Consider the following 16270-nt stretch of genomic DNA (forward strand, 5'->3'; position numbering starts at 1 on the left):
TGGGTGGTGAGTTTCTGTTGGGTACCAGATATTAAGGAACAAAAGGAGCTTAAGATAAGTATATCCTTTTATTAGAAAAACACCAGCCAAAGGCAAGCCAGAGTGTGCTAGGGGCAGCAAGGCAGGCAGGCCAGAGAGAAGGGGCTCCCATGTGACTTGCAGGCCCTTAAGACCCTATCAGGAGTCATCTTCACCTCACCTTGACCACTCCCTGACAGGCATGGTCAGGCACACCTGTAGCCAGGTTCTAGCAGGCATGGCTTACACTGTCCCCCTACACCCCCTCCCCTCCAAGCCCCAGGTCTACCTCAGAAGGATTTCTTTGCAAAGCAAGCATGTTACTACAAATGCAATTTTACAACTGAGTTTCATGAGCTTTATCGGAGCCCCTCACCGTGGTTTGTATGAATGGGCAAATGGTTTTCCTATGCAATCATTCAGAGATTGAGGCTAATAAAGTGAACACTAAGCCTGGGAGACCAATGGAATCTCTAATTTAGATATATCCCTGCAAACTCTCATAGCAACAAGTGCATTGTTGCACTGAGAATGACCACGCAGGTGTTAATTTCAGTCTTGTTGCTAAGGAGACTCCCACGAGGTCTGCATGATCTGCCCCCAAATCTCCCACTGAAATCCATACTCAACATCCCTGAGAAAATTCAGCAGCCACCTACACCATGCTGACTAGCCAGCAAGTACATTAAAGGCTTCATTCCTCTGAACACCATACCTCCACAGCTCTTACAGGTTCTACTTGCTGAGCTACAGAAGATCAAACTAGCATAGAGATTCAGGGCTGATCCATGGATGGCTGTCAATCATCTTGAAAGACATGGGCTAAGAATTCATAAATGTTTAATGCAATTAGCAAAACACTGGTTTCACTTTTAGTTCTGAGCTCACTAACTGCCTGGAACTAAACTTTAATGAAAATGATATGGCAGACCTCCAAAATAATTAAGATGAAGTAGGGTTTTATTTTTTTAAAACTATGCATGTTAGGGGCTGTGGAGATGACTCGGCATTTAAGAGCACTTTCTGCTTTTATAGAGTTCAGTTCCCAGCACACATATGGTAACTAATGGTTATTTGTAACTCCGGTTCCAGGAGATCCGATACCCTCTTCTGGTCTTTACATGCACTGTAAACATGTGGTACACATATATGCACATACTCTTTAAAAAATTATGTATTGCCTTTAATTCCAGCACTGGGGAGGCAGAGGCAGGCACATCTCTGTGAGTTGGAGACCAGCCTGATCTACAGAGTGCGTTCCAGAACAGGCTCTAAAAGCTACAGAGAAACTCTGTCTGGAAAAAAAAAAAAGTATGTTAAAGTAACTTCTATTACTGACAGGAGTATCCTTTTGTTATTTAAATTTAATTCATAAGAGAATCTCCATAGAATTTCCTAGGTCAGAAGGTAACCTCTCCTTTAAAAGAATGGAAATCCTTTTATCTTTGATAAAATGCATGAGCCCAGAGGACATTACGCTAAGTTAAAATAGCCATTCACAGAAGAAAATAAGCCACTGTTATGAGGCACCTAAAGCAGTCCACTAATAAAAACAAAGAAAAAATAGATTGAAGGTGGTTTCTGGGGGCTGAAGGGGGGATTGTCAATCATGGATATGAAATCCTGGTTGTAAAATATAACTCACCTCTGTACATTTTATGTGCATTATTGAGATGACATTCTATACTTTAAAATGTTAAGAAGGGAGATGGCATCCTATGTCAGCATGATTTAAAAAACAAAGTGAAGAAAAAAGGAGAGAGAGGGGAGACAAAGAAAGTTGGAGAGGCAAAGAAGATGGAGAGAAATGGGAGAGAGGGAAACAGAGGAGCTTATGATAGTAAAAGGAAAGATTTCTCAAAGAAGACGAATACAATTAATTTCTCAGCCTGCTGATGATGGCATTGGTGGTGAGGAGCAGGAGGTGAGATTGGAGGGGCTTTGATAAAGATATATACCTATATATATTCCCCTGTATAAATGTCAGGGGAAAGTTCGCAGGAGACTGGCTGATTTCCTTGGGAGAAAGCTGCTAGCTAATCCTTAATACAGAAATAAGAGTCCCTTTCAGAATATTCTAAAGCACAAAACTATATTTGCAATGCTGCTTGAAAGTTATTTGCCTTTTTCATACTTTTGGTATTCACGTTGGTGGTGCAAGCACAATGGCTGGTAAAGTTGCTTTCGGCGTAAGGAAAACTAAGGTAGTGGTCGTGAAAGATTAGTGCTAAGTGTCCTGGCACAGTGTCTGTTGCTTTTCACAGCCACTCATTGGTGGAGATAGGCAAAGGACAGAGGATGTCCCTTTTAAAATTCCATTTAAAATGCAAGTTTATTAAGCAAATATCGGCCCTTGAGCAGACATTTTTATATTCTTCCAGACAAATTGGAACACGTGCAAAAAAAAAAAAAATTACTCTTTGTGCTTGCTAAGGTGTGATGGTTTTTCTCAAGGAAAAGCCATTGTAAGATTGAGGTATGATCAAAACCAGTCACTTTTTACCCAGAAGGCAGCCTACATCTGATTCAGTAAAGAGCTCTGCTCATTGAGGTTTGTTGTTAGTTGGCGAACCCTTTCTCAACAGCAAACGGAGCAAGAAAAAGACTGGCAGTATTTGCTGCTAACACTAGGACTCAAAGTTTCCACAGGAAATGGGGTTGTAGACAGTCACATATGTCACCGCAGACTTGACAGATTCTTAAAGCTCAAGAATGCTTCTGATGGGATTAGTAGAAATAATAACAAATATTGCAGTTTATTGTATAGTAAAATATACCAGCACATGGAAAAGCTGACACTTCATTACCACAGTTAAAACACCCATTCAGCACAGAAGACAGGCCAGGAAATTTCAACATGACAGAAATTTGAAAAGTTCATTGGTACTGTTTTCAGATTCCAAATTGCATCTTACTGTTTAAGGAAATGCTACTTTGGTTTTCTTATCTATTACTGCAATTGGGAATTCTTACCTAAAAATATATGCAATGTTCTGAAAAGGCTATTTAAACTTTCCTAACAACTTACCTGTAGGAAGCTGGCACCTCCTAATACATGTCAATCAAAACAACATCTTGGTGGTAGGAATGACAAGGCTCACTCAGTAATACATTTACTCTTCAAGCCCAATGACCTGACTTCATCCCCCCAGACACACAGAAAAGTGCAAGAAGAGAAGTGACTCTACAGAATTGTTCTTTGACTTCCACATACACACTGTGGTGCATGCATACACACACACACAAACACACACACACACACACACACACACAGAGAGAGAGAGAGAGAGAGAGAGAGAGAGAGAGAGAGAGAGAGAGAAAGAGAGAGATAGTAAACAAAATGTAAAACAAAACAAAACCCTCTCATTGTAAATTGATATGGCTTTCAGAGTACATCCATAAACTACTTGACCATGTGTTAGTAGAATCCTATCCACTAATTTTTGTATGCAAGCCAAATAACAATAATCTCAGATTGTACACTGGATAAGCAGGTAATGCTTATGTTGTATATATAATTCTACCTTAGTCATTAATTCTCACTTCTAGTGAATAAGGGAATGATCCAAGAGAGATGACTGCATAACTTACAACACTTCTAAGAGGTGCTAACCTTTTCCTTTTCTATCTCTCTCTGTCTCTGTCTCTCTGCCTCTCTCTCTGTCTTGTGTATGTGTGTGTGCGCGTGCGCGCATGCAAGCACATGCACGCACATGTGCATGTGCACTGTGCAACAGCATAGAGTCATGGTGGGCTAGTAGACAACTGAATTTAACCAGAAATGAGTTAATGTTTTGGTTGCCCAATGCATCTAATAACAGAAATGAGAAAGAAAGGAACGAAAAGAGTTTGGAAAGGAGTGGAATCCATTTTGCGTGCTCTTCAATTCCTACTTGTACAGCCCCTAAAAACAATTTCAGAAAGCCATGTACTTCCCACACATGTTTACTGTGATACATAAACGCTTTGTTGTAAATTTAAATGTGGTAGACTTTTTGATATATAACATACTTTTATCTATCACTTTTTAAACACTAACCTATGAATTTAAATACCATACAATTTTGGTACCCACCATCATCCATTTAAAAATACATGGAAAAGAGTTTCTTAATTTGAAATTTTTCATCTTCTTTCTATTTGAGCCTGTACTTTCAGTCCACTCCCTTCACACCTACCCCCGTAATTGAATTTTATATTTCTGTACTCATAGGACTTTTATTTATCACCCTCACACATTTCTCTGCAACAAATATGTATATAAACTGAAGTTTAATATATTTTTTCTATTTTTATGAGCAGAATGTTATAGATGGTAAAAAATTCTTTCAGACTGCAACTATTATAAAGTAGTTATAGATCACCTATTCAAATGTTTTGTCAAAACAACATGTTAAAAATTTTTATTTAAAAGCTATTAAACACAAAAGCTAACACTTTTTTGGAACTCTCTTGCAAGGATGAGGACAGTCAAGTTCCATGTCTTAGTGATTTTTCTGTTGCTGTCATAAAACACCATGACCAAAGAAACTTAGAGAAGGGACAGTTCATTTCCATGATGGTGGAATGGAGACATGTTGACAAGGGTATGGCAGAAGGACCAGGAACCAAAGTAAATACCACAAACTAGAAGTGGCTTTCAATCTCAAAGCACACCCTCATTGACATATTTCCTTCAATAAGGGCACATCAACTAAACCTTTGGAAATGGTGCCTCCAACTGGAACCAAGTTGTCCCAATGTGGAGACCATGGGCAATATATCTCAATCAAACCACCACAGTAAATGAGGATACTTTCTTATCATTACCTTACCATTATTTCATCAGTTGATAAATGTTACTTCTTTCTAGGTTGTTACAGAAAACATAAACCATTATTAATGCCCGTATTTTACTGGTATGTGTATGTTCAGAAACTTTTCTTGATAGTCAAATAATAGAAATTTTATAACAATTACACTTCTTCTAGCATCATTTCTGTGCTGTGATAATCACACTAATGAAAAGAAACTTATGGAAAAAAAGTCTATATGCCTTACAATTCCAAGTCACAGACCATGAGTTTGGAGAATTCAAAGTAGGGATCCACTTGAATTCCTCAGTGAAGAACAAAAAGAGAATACCCAAATCCTTGCTTCCTCTCAGCTAGTTTTCTCCTCTCTTATGTTGTAAAGAACCCAATGCCTAGGGAATGATGCTGCCTACAGTGGGCTGTGTCTTTTTCTTTTTCTTTTTCTTTTTCTTTTCTTTTTTGGGTTTTTCAAGACAAGGTTTCTATGTGTAGCTTTGTAGATCAGGTGGGCCTTGAACTCACACAGATCCACCTGCCTCTGCCTCCAGAATGCTGGGATTAAAGTAGTGTGCCACCACTGCCTGGCAGTGGGCTAAGTCTTAATTAACTTTTAAGACAACCCCTCCACAGACTTGCCCACAAGCCAAACTGACCTAGAATATTCCTTCTCCAAAAGTGAATTCTAGGCTGTTTTGACAGTTATAATGGAACATAACAATAGTCAACTCTATGAATTCCTCCTGAATTAAAAGTCAGAAGAAGTTATGTAAGAATCTATTATGGAGGTGTCAGATATCAGCAATTTGTTAACAATAAAGAGTATTCTATTTCGGAAAGGTATTTGTTACTCAGCTATTAGAATCATTTATTTCCCAATGTCCTTGACATATGTCAAAAAAATCTTTCTAAAACTTGCCTGAGCATAAATTATATGTGTTGATCTTTCCTTTAGAGGCACCTTGTTTAATCTAGATTTCCACAACAAAACATGGAGAATTCAAAGCAGAGTGGCAGAATCAGAAGTTGCCACAGTTTCAAGGCCAACCTGATTTACATAGTAATTACCAACCATAAAAACAAACAAAAGACCCCCATATCACAACACTTTTGTCAAAACAGTATTTTTTTCACATCACATTTTTAAAGTTAAAACTGTATTTTGAGACAAATGTTTTTGTAAGTGGTTGTAAGTCACAAAAGGATGTTAGAAGCAATTCAGAAAGACTCATATGCCCCTTATCTGGCTTCTTCTGATCACATGATTTTTATACATTTCATTAGCACTTTTTAAATGACAGAAATGGTTTCCTCCATATATGGAGGAAACCTTCTGTGCAATACAACCAACAAAACTAACATCTGACAAGTCAGGCGGTGCACTTACACTTCAATACCTTTAAAAGAGGCTGACTTCCTCTTAAAATTGTCCTTTATGTGTATTAATGATGTTACTAAAATAATGAGAAGTTACTGAAAGATTTTATGAGACTATTCACTACTGAAATCAATAATACACTCAATATAATATTTTCCCATCGGTTATGAAAAAAACAATACAGTAATATCCTGTCTCCATGGTGATTTTCTGAGACTACACAATGGTCAACTACAACGACAACTCTATAAATGAAGAGAATAATGGCATGCTCATGGTTTCCTTTCTGTCTTCTATGCATGCATCTAGCTTGTTTCTTATCTTGTCTGAAATAAATTCTAAAGAATTAATATATCAGAGTTCTGAGACAGTCCTGATGGCTCATGCCCCCTAATCCCAGAATCTGAGAGCCTTGCCTGGGAAAGAGGGTCATGAAACCAAGGCCAGTTTGGACTTCTTAGGGAGACCCTGTCTCTGAGAAACCAAGTAAACAAAAATATATAATTTTCCATTAATATTTTTCACTGTAGAGGTTTCTAGCAATAAATTCTGACTTCATCTGATCATATAAAATCAAAATAAAACCAGCAACTTTCACTATTGAAAACTTACCAACCAGCAAACAACTATAGTAGTATTTCTTATTAGTAAGAAGAAATTATTAAATATTTTGTAACAAAAGATTATTAGCAGAATTGGAATGTATAATGTATTATTGGCTAAAAGGGGATTTGTCTTCTAAAAAAAATCTTAGGAATTTGCATATATAAACATTTTAGCTTGTAATTTTTGAGTTAGAGGTAGTGGCACACACTTATAATCCTAGCTCTTGAGACAATGAAACTAGGATATTACTGTGAGTTTGAGGCGAGCTGGGCTACATAGTGAGTTCCAGGACAGCTACCCAGGACTCTTTCTTTAAAAACCCAAATCAAGCAAGCAAGAAAACAATCTTCAAAAACTGCTGGTCGTACAAAGCATGGCACTGATTGGTAAGAAACAACAATATGAACTTATTTTAGTCAGATATTACAAAGATTCTTCTTATTTCAGCTAACCACAAGCCCTAGGGAGGGTTTTTACCATTGTCAACCACAGCAATAACTTTAGAGTGCTGTTTGTGGAGACCACTGCCCAACACCACCTAAGCAGACTGGGCAAAGTTGGAGCTGATAAATGCATCCTGTGTGATGATGGTGGCCCCTGGGGTCTTTACAAAAATCTATAGCTGGTTAAACCATAGGAAAAACTGCAGACAAATGCCTAAGAAAGGACATTGACAAAATCCTAGCCAGTACTGCTCTAGTTTGGGAAGGTCATAAAACAAAAGAATTTTAAGGAAACATCACAGCCAAAAATAGATTAAGGAGACAGGATGGTGAATGTGATGTGGCACTCTAGATGCAGTCCAGACTAATACCTATTAAAAGCTGAGAAAATCTGAATAAAACATGACCCATGACTAAGATGGGAACATTAATTGTTTTGTTAATTGTGATGAAGATGCCATCACAATGTAGGATGTCACTAACAGAACTTAAAGGGGGTGGAGGTTGTGAGGGGAATGGGAACCCTCTGCCAATGTCTTTCTAATTTTTCTGTAACTGTAATTGTTCAAAAATTTCAAATTGTATTTGTTAAACATCTCAAAGGAATAGATGAGGCAAACATTTCAAGTTTATAAGAATGTGGCTTTGATTTTTGGCATTTCTTGAAGGTTCTCTCTTTGCTTCATTTTCAGAACTAGACTTTTATTGCAGATGGGGTGAAGATAAAAGAACCAAAATCATTAAACAAAACTGTTGTTTTCCCTTCTACGGTATTCTATTCAATGTCTGAATTTAGAACATTAGAAATGACAAAAATAGACTATTTCTCCTAAAGCAAAATCCATAGGAAAGAAGGAAATATGTGACGTCTCAAGATTTTAAATTATCTAGTTTTAAGAAAACTTTGCTCCAAATAATATGGTGGCATAATTTTATGTAGCATGCTGAAGTTTTGACAGCACATTGGATATACAGTAGTAGGACTTGGGTGTGTGTGTGTCTGTCACTTTCTCAGATGCAGCAGCAAAAGGGTAATATAAATGCCTGTGAGTTCTCAGATATATCAACTTAAAAATAATTGACACTGAGCTGGCGAGCTTCCTTGGAAGTGTCTTTGCAATACCCTCGGCTTGCTAGTCATCCTGTGCTGATGGGCACCTGCTTGGAAGGCTCCTGGGATGACGGGCAGTGGATCCCAAGCTGAGGATGGAGGGAAGTGGTGGCACGGGGACCATTAGGCAAGAAAAGCAGCAGGGATGCTGACCATATGCACCTGGTGATGTTGAAGAAGCACTGTTGTCAGAAGGCTTGGAAAAGGCAGCGATGAAGAAGGAGGGAAGGAGAGGAGATGGAGTGGGAGAGGGAGAGAACACAGCAGGAAGATGGAAAATAATGAGGTGTCTGCTTGATTGGTTTTTAAGAAGATGAGAAAAGGCAGAGCCAGGATGGGAGGATCTGCATACTGGTGATAAGTGGAAGTCACAAATGGGCAGCATTTTCAGGCAGATTTGAAGTGCTCATGCTGACCACAGCCACATGCTTGTCTCATCTGTCACCTCGTCTCCTAGACAGTCCCTGGTTCATGGGAGGTGTCAAATAAGCTCTGTTGAAAAAGAAATACACTTCTGAAATTTAGATTGCAAAGTACTTTCAGTGAACTGCAGGTCAAAGCAAGATGGTAGTATGGTAGTGAAGATGGTAGTATGACTGGCCATGCTTTCTGTTTGTTGTGTTGTTGTTGTTGCTTGTATTTTTCCAGGTAAGGTCTCTCTGTGTAGCCCTGGCTGTCCTGGAGTTCCCTATGTAGACCAGACTGGCCTGGCACTCACGGAGATCTGCCTGCCTCGGCCTCCTGAGTACAGGAATTAAAGGTGTGCACCACCACACCTGGCTGACTGGCCAGTCTTAATTGCATCAATTCCACAAACATTTTAATTATATTTACTTTGCATAAAAATACTTCCTTAAAGGCCTTACCCCTCTGAGGAGTAGATGCAGAGGTAGGAAGGAGGAGAGAGGTGGGGGGAGGGGAGAAAGGGGTAACTGGAGTTGATATGTAAAATGAAAAATAAGGAAAAGAAGTAAGTACAGAAAAGGAATGAAGGAATGTAAATATTCTGGCATTCTTTTACTAAAAGGAACTACCTCAAAATTTATAGAATTTTATTTTTGTTCTATGACCCTTTCACCTTTATGTATTAATATTTACTAATATATAATTTTTTCATAATACTTAAGAAGAAATTAATGTACCTAAACAATTTTTTTCATATAAATGAATAATATGTAACATATTGATAAAAGTATGTGTTTTGTAGTAATTAAAATAGAACAAGCTTTTTTAAAAAAAAATACTTCCTTAAACTCTTTTGAAGAATGTGTTTAAAAACAGTTCATGCTGGCCAGTGATGTTGCACACCTTTAATGCCAGCATTCAGGAGATAGAGGCAGGTGGATTTCTGTGAGCTTGAGGGTAGACTGATTTACAGAGAGAGCTCCAAGACAACCAGAGCTGTTACACAGCGAAACCTGTTTCAAAAAACCAAAACCAAACAAACAAAAAGTAATTGTACACCTGTGAATCCCTTGGACTAATTGTACAACTGTGAATCCCTTGGGCGCACACATAATACCTCACTGACACTGACTCTGTTGAGAAAACCAGGGTCCAGGTGTTTTCTTCTTCTCCTAGCACTTTGCTGATATATGTATGTTCCCAGGCAGATGGGTGTCCAACAATGCTGGCACAGTGGGCTCCATGAGATGGTTAAAGCCACACACACGTCTGACACAAGGAGCCCTTTGTGGAAAGCAAGGCCAAGTATGCAGCAACTGTGCCTGATTTGGAACCTTCTCACTTCTCTCCTGAAGATGACCAAGTCTCATAGCATTTAACTCTTGTCCTCTTTAAAGCATTTTTGTCATGCTGACAACTTTCTTTACAGATTCCCCCCTCCCCCCAGGGGAGTCTGAGGAACAAGGTGAAGAATGTATAACAAAACTCTCACCAGACAATGGAAACTCTCAAAGTCAACATTTTTGTTAAGATTTCAACTTCAATATCTCAAGCCCTTCTAGTTCTATCCTATTATGCTCCAAATTTCTTGTGAATGCTTTCAAAAGTTAATTTCCCAATCCTAATGCCCTTTCACTATGAGGAAACAGCAAAACCACATCAAGGAAAACCTGTCTCTGAGAAGCACATAATGGACTGTGAGGTTCCCACAGAGCAATTGAAAATGATGAATATCTGCCTCAAGCATGATTTCCAAAGTTGCACATAGACCCAGTTCAGTAACCACAACACAGAGATGCCCAGGTTGCACAGGAGTCCTCATCAGTGATTAACATTGCTCATAATTGATTTGTGACCCACAGCACAATAACCAGCCACACAAGCCTCACTGAGATGATTCTTGTATAAGATGTGTCCAGGGTTATGTATCAGTGTATTTCTCTCATCTGCACCCTAATGTGACTCCGTGCAGTTCCAAGGACAATTCTACCCACTGTTGAAAGAAGGAAGGGAGGGAGGAAGGGAGGGAAGGAGAGAGAGAAAGGAAGGGAGGGAGAGACCCAAAAATCTTTGATATAGTTTGTTTTTGAAAAATAAACAGAGGATATTTTTCCTTGAGGATAATATACCTCCTTGAGGATAATTTTGCTTCTTTCAATAAAGATATTTTAATGTATCTCCCCTGCCTTCACACAGTGGATGCTTCCTACTTGAAGCCTCATTAATAAAATCACTGTCCCCCTGAACTGTATACAGCCCACTGACTGGTTGGGGCATGTAGATGCTGTCTTTGTCATAAACTGGGAGAGGGCACTGTTGCGGAAGATAAAAATGAAAATCACAGATTCATGTAATTAACCCCAAACCACAGCTACTGCTGGAGTAACTAAGCAGGGTCTCTGAGTGGTCAGGCAGCATGCTTACTGGCCTCTGTCCACTATAGCCATCCCAATGCTTGCAGGAGCTGGAGCATGAAGGACATGATATAAGCCCAGGCAAACAAGCTGAGGGTGAGGGTGTTTGGCATTGGTGTCTACCACCTGCTATGGCCACTATCATGGCTCCACAGCCCCCTGGCATCCCTCACATTGTGCTTCCAACTAGGACCTCCTCTTTGGGAATCATACCACAGGACACCCTGTTAGATTGCTGCAAAGACCTCTCACTGTCGTTTTCTACTAATTCATAGTCTAAATATTTTCCTACTCTTTGTCCAATTTCCCTGCCCTCTACCTGGCAAGGAAAAGTATTGGCCATGTAAGAGTTCACATGTAAGCACAGGCTCCTCAAATCTATGTTGCCAATGGTCAGTGCTGAGAGGGGGGAAAAGCTACCATGGCCCTTTTTTCCCTTCATGGAATAGAGCACCATTTAAGAGGGGCCTCCTGTGGAACACAAATTGTGAACACAATTGGTCAGCTCAGATGCAGGTTCTGGTGCTGGAGATATCTAGACAATAACAACTTGGGAGGCACACCAGCAGCTCCAGACAGCCATTTTACAGAGCTTAACCATTTACAACAGCCATTTGCAGAGTCCTGGTATGTAACTTTTGAGATGGTACATATAGGACAGAACATTACCTAATTGCCTCAAATAACTGGGGAGCTGTGGAAGACATGTGCCCAAATAAGGGCAAATGGGAACTCACAAATAGCCAGAGATGTTCAACTTCCTAGAAATGCAAATGTAGTTCACAATAGGAAAACGTTTCAGGCTTCCAGGAAGATCTAGTGGGCTTTAGCTTGGAGGCTCTGCAAGGGTGACTCATTCATTCCCTTCCCCTCACTATGCTCTGATTTCTGTTGGCCTGCTGCTATCAGGGTCTACTGTTTTCCCTTTTTCTCCTCAACATGGACTTTGTTCTGTGCTAATTCGCAACTTTTCTTTTCTTCTTGAGACGGGTCTCATTCTGTAATCCTGGCTGCCCCTATGTAGACCAGGCTGGCCTCAAACTCACCGAGATCTGACTCCCTCTGCTTCCAAAGTGCTGGGATTAAAAGCATGTGTCACCAAGCTTGGCAGTTTTTCTCATCTGTAATCTTTACTTACTCAGGATTTCAGCCTACACCAAGCTGTGCTGTCCCAAAGCCTTGGTATGTGAGTTTTTAGCATCTGTTCTAGATGCGAATGAACGCATCCTAATATTTCTAACTCAAATACTGTAAGAAGAGAAATTACCTGAATCAGTTAAAATTGTCTTTCTTGTTGAAATACAGCCTGTGCCAGTCTTTAGCCAAAACTATTGTCAGTTTCAGTGACAGAAACCAATTTGCCTGGTGTGTTTTAATGATGTAGATGAATGTGTAGAAACAAAGACCAGAATCACATCCACATATTAGCAGAGAGGGGAGTCTCCTGCCATCACAATAGTAGGAGTTGTGTCTTGGAGCTGATCGCTGGACACTAGAACCACAAGTCACTAACAATCCCTGTGCCCTGGTTGGTGCTGGGATGCTACACTGGTTTAAGTACCACCAGAGGGAGCTCGTCCTAGCAGCCCCCTGCATCACCACCTCCCAATTCCAGGGCTAAGGAATATACATTAGACTGCCAAGTCTAGATCACAGGCTCTCTACCAGCAATTGCATGTTGAGAAGGAGAAAGATTTCATGGCCTCTTAGACTTCATCATTGAGACATGGATTCCACTTGCCACCAAGTCTCAAGCAGTGGAGTTGTAGCAGGAGGGCAAAGCTACAAATAATGAACATGTCAATTACAGTAATGCAGATATGGCTTTTTTTGTTACAAGTCCAGCTGGCTTACTCAGAAAGGAGAATATGGCTACTCACTTAGAGGGAACCATGGGTGTGGAGGACATTTTGGTTGACCAAGACAAGATAGTGTCACAATCAAAACTGCACAGGGATTTCTTTCACATGTACCATGAAGGGTGCATACAAACAACGTCATTCAAAGCATGTATTTACGGCATGTCTGTAAATTTCTGGCTAATATATACGAATTTTAGGGCATGTGTTTTGTCTCCTTTGTTCTTATTTTCTCAATTCCTGGAGGATAGCAGATGGTCCAAAAACACCTCTTGGATTTAATAGAACTCTCAGACCAGAAGTTTTCTATAACATCTGATGACATAAATTTCTCCATGCTTCAGAGAAAAACATGATTTAAACAGCAGAAAAGACATATTGATGCATCATAAAATTGTTATGATCTATCATTTTCTTAGAGTTATGTTTTCTCAACTCTCTTTCAGAGAGCACTGACTTATAAAATGGGGGTAGGCAGAATGAGAAAAATTGCTTGAAGACTGAAAAGTGGAGCAGGAAACAGAAGGCAGATGTGGCGGGTGCATCAATGGGGAGGCAGAGTGGGAAAGCGACAGGATATGGGAGATTCTGATGACCTAGAAGAATATTAGTGAATGGATGAAGGAACTTTCAATGCTGCTTTGATAGTAAGTAAGAAGGAAAAGGAAAAAAATTGCAAAGCTTTTATTTCATGTATGAGAGTTTTGTCTGTACATATGTGTGTGTGCTACAAGTGTGCAGCCCCATAGAGCCTAGAAGAGAGGGCATCAGCTTCCCAGGAATTACAGATGGGGTGCTAGGAACTGAACCCAGGTCCTCTGCAAGAGCAGCCAATGCTCTTAACCTCTAAGTCATTCCTCTAGCCCCAGAGGTAATATTTTAAGCATGCACTATATTCTGAGCTGTAGCTAAGAACCAGGTACATTGGTGCCATTTTGCAAGTGTTTACATTAAACATCCATGGCAACAATTTCATAAAACAGACACTACTCTATCTAGTTTATAAATCAAGAAAATGAGGATCTAAGAGTTTATACAATATAATTGAGTTACATTACTATAATACACATAGTAAGTGTCAATGTCAGGCTTCAATGATTTTTTTTTTTTTTTTGGTTTTTCGAGACAGGGTTTCTCTGTTTAGCTTTGGAGCCTATCCTGGCACTGGCTCTGGAGACCAGGCTAGCCTCAAACTCACAGAGATCCTCCTGCCTCTGCCTCCTGCGTGCTGGGATTAAAGGCATGGGCCACCAACGCCTGGCTAATGATTCTTATTACTCCAAATTTCTCATGTTTTCAACACCCATTTCTCCCCTAGTAACATTGAATTGGGTGAAAAGCTAGCCCCTCAATCTCACCAGAAGCTATGTCTCCAGGGTCTGCTTACAAATCCCCTTCAGGTGCTGCTTTGCCAACATCCAAAGGGGACCCCTGTAAGTAAACTTGACAGTTAACATTTCCTAGATATTTGCACTTGGGAAGAGGAGGAGGAAGAGGAAGAATAGCACTGATTCCCATATCAGTTACTATCTACTTCTTCACTGCCATAGGAGAAGAGTTTTATATTATTTAAAATAGAAATAGAGTGTGGTCGGGTGGTGGTGGCACACATCTTTAATCCCAGCACTCGGGAGGCTGAGGCAGGCAGATCTCTGTGAGTTTGAGACCAGTCTGGTCTACAAGAGCTAGTTCCTCCAAAGCCACATATAAACCCTCCCCACCAAAAAAAAAATAGAGTATGACTTTGTTAATCCATTTTAATTCAAAGAAAAGGGGAAAAGAAGAGTTATACACAAATGACAAGAATGCCAAGACACAATGGCATGTGTTCTCTCAGCCATATTTGAGTGCCCCTTTCTTTTTCTTATGTCCTGTTAGCAAATTGACTTTGACAATGAGCTGAAACCCTAACATCGATAGAATTTAACTACTGTCCAACTGGGAAGGCAGGATGTCCTAGCTCCAAAGCAAAGGACTTGGATAATCACTAAGCATCTACAAAGGGGTGAGTGGGTTCACCCCAAAATAAATGCACAGCTAGAACTTATGAATGTGTGCTTGGAAGACATCTGAAGGTCTAGTTAAGACTCTCAAATGTTGTCTTGCTAGACTGGGATGGAACTTGGAGCTAATAAAACTGTCCTCAGAAGAGAAGAAACACACAGAGAAGATGAAGATGAAGATGAAGATGGGTGGCAAATGGGGTGATCCATTTGCTTACAAACTGAGAACCACAAGGGTAGCCAGAATCTAGGGGAAAGGCATGCAGCAATTTGTCCCAGAGCTTCCAAAAGGGATCAAGTGACAATTTGGTGTCTCCTGTTTAAAGCCATCATGAGAAAAGAAACCAGCTTATGCTAGTCTAGAGAGAGGTGGGAAAAGCCCCAGGCACCACCCAGCTCTCCTCCCTCCCTCCTTCCTCCCTCCCTTCCTCCCTCTCCCCTCCCTCCTTCCCTCCTTCCCTCCTTCCCTCCCTCCTCCCTCCCTCCCTCCCCCTCCCTCCCTCCCTCCCCACCCCTCTCTCTGTCTCTGAAACTTACAGGGCCTCTGCAGGATTCTCAATGGAGACCCTCAACTAGAACCACATGGAGTATGGAAGCAGACTATGGGTCTTAGGCTAGAGATCTTAGACACAGAGATGTTTGAGGACAACTGTCCTGAAGGCTGACAGGCTTAAATCTCCTCTCTGAATCCTCAGAGTTTCCCAAGTGATGTGTAATAAAAATCAACTGGCTCATGACATGATTTTAGGAGGCACAGAGAACTTCTTTTTCAGTGGTAAAACATTCCTGTATATCACAACCCAATGTAATGGACATTATTGCTCAGGAAGAGAATAAGTAAAAATGCAAGGTAGAATTTGCTAAATAGTGGGTAGGAGGATGTTCTAGTCTACTTCTCTGTTGCTGTGGCAGACATCATGACCACAGGCAACTTGGGGAGAGAAGGATTTATCTGACTTATAGGTTACAGTCTATCATGAAGGGATGTTAGGTGGGAACTCAAACAAGAACCTGGAGGAACACTGATTATTGGCTTGCCCAGCGTGTCCTCTTATATATGCCAGGATCAGGGGTGGCACTGCCCATGGTGGCCTAGGTCCTTTCCCATCAACAATTAATCAAGAAAATGTCCCCATAGACTTGCACACAGGCAGATCTGATGGAGTCATTTTCTCAGTTGAGATTCCCTCTCCTTAGGTGACTCTAGTTTGTGTCAAGATGACAAAGAAACCAACAAGCACAT

This window comes from Cricetulus griseus, assembly GCF_003668045.3.
Source record: "Cricetulus griseus strain 17A/GY chromosome 1 unlocalized genomic scaffold, alternate assembly CriGri-PICRH-1.0 chr1_0, whole genome shotgun sequence".
NCBI lineage: Eukaryota > Metazoa > Chordata > Mammalia > Rodentia > Cricetidae > Cricetulus > Cricetulus griseus.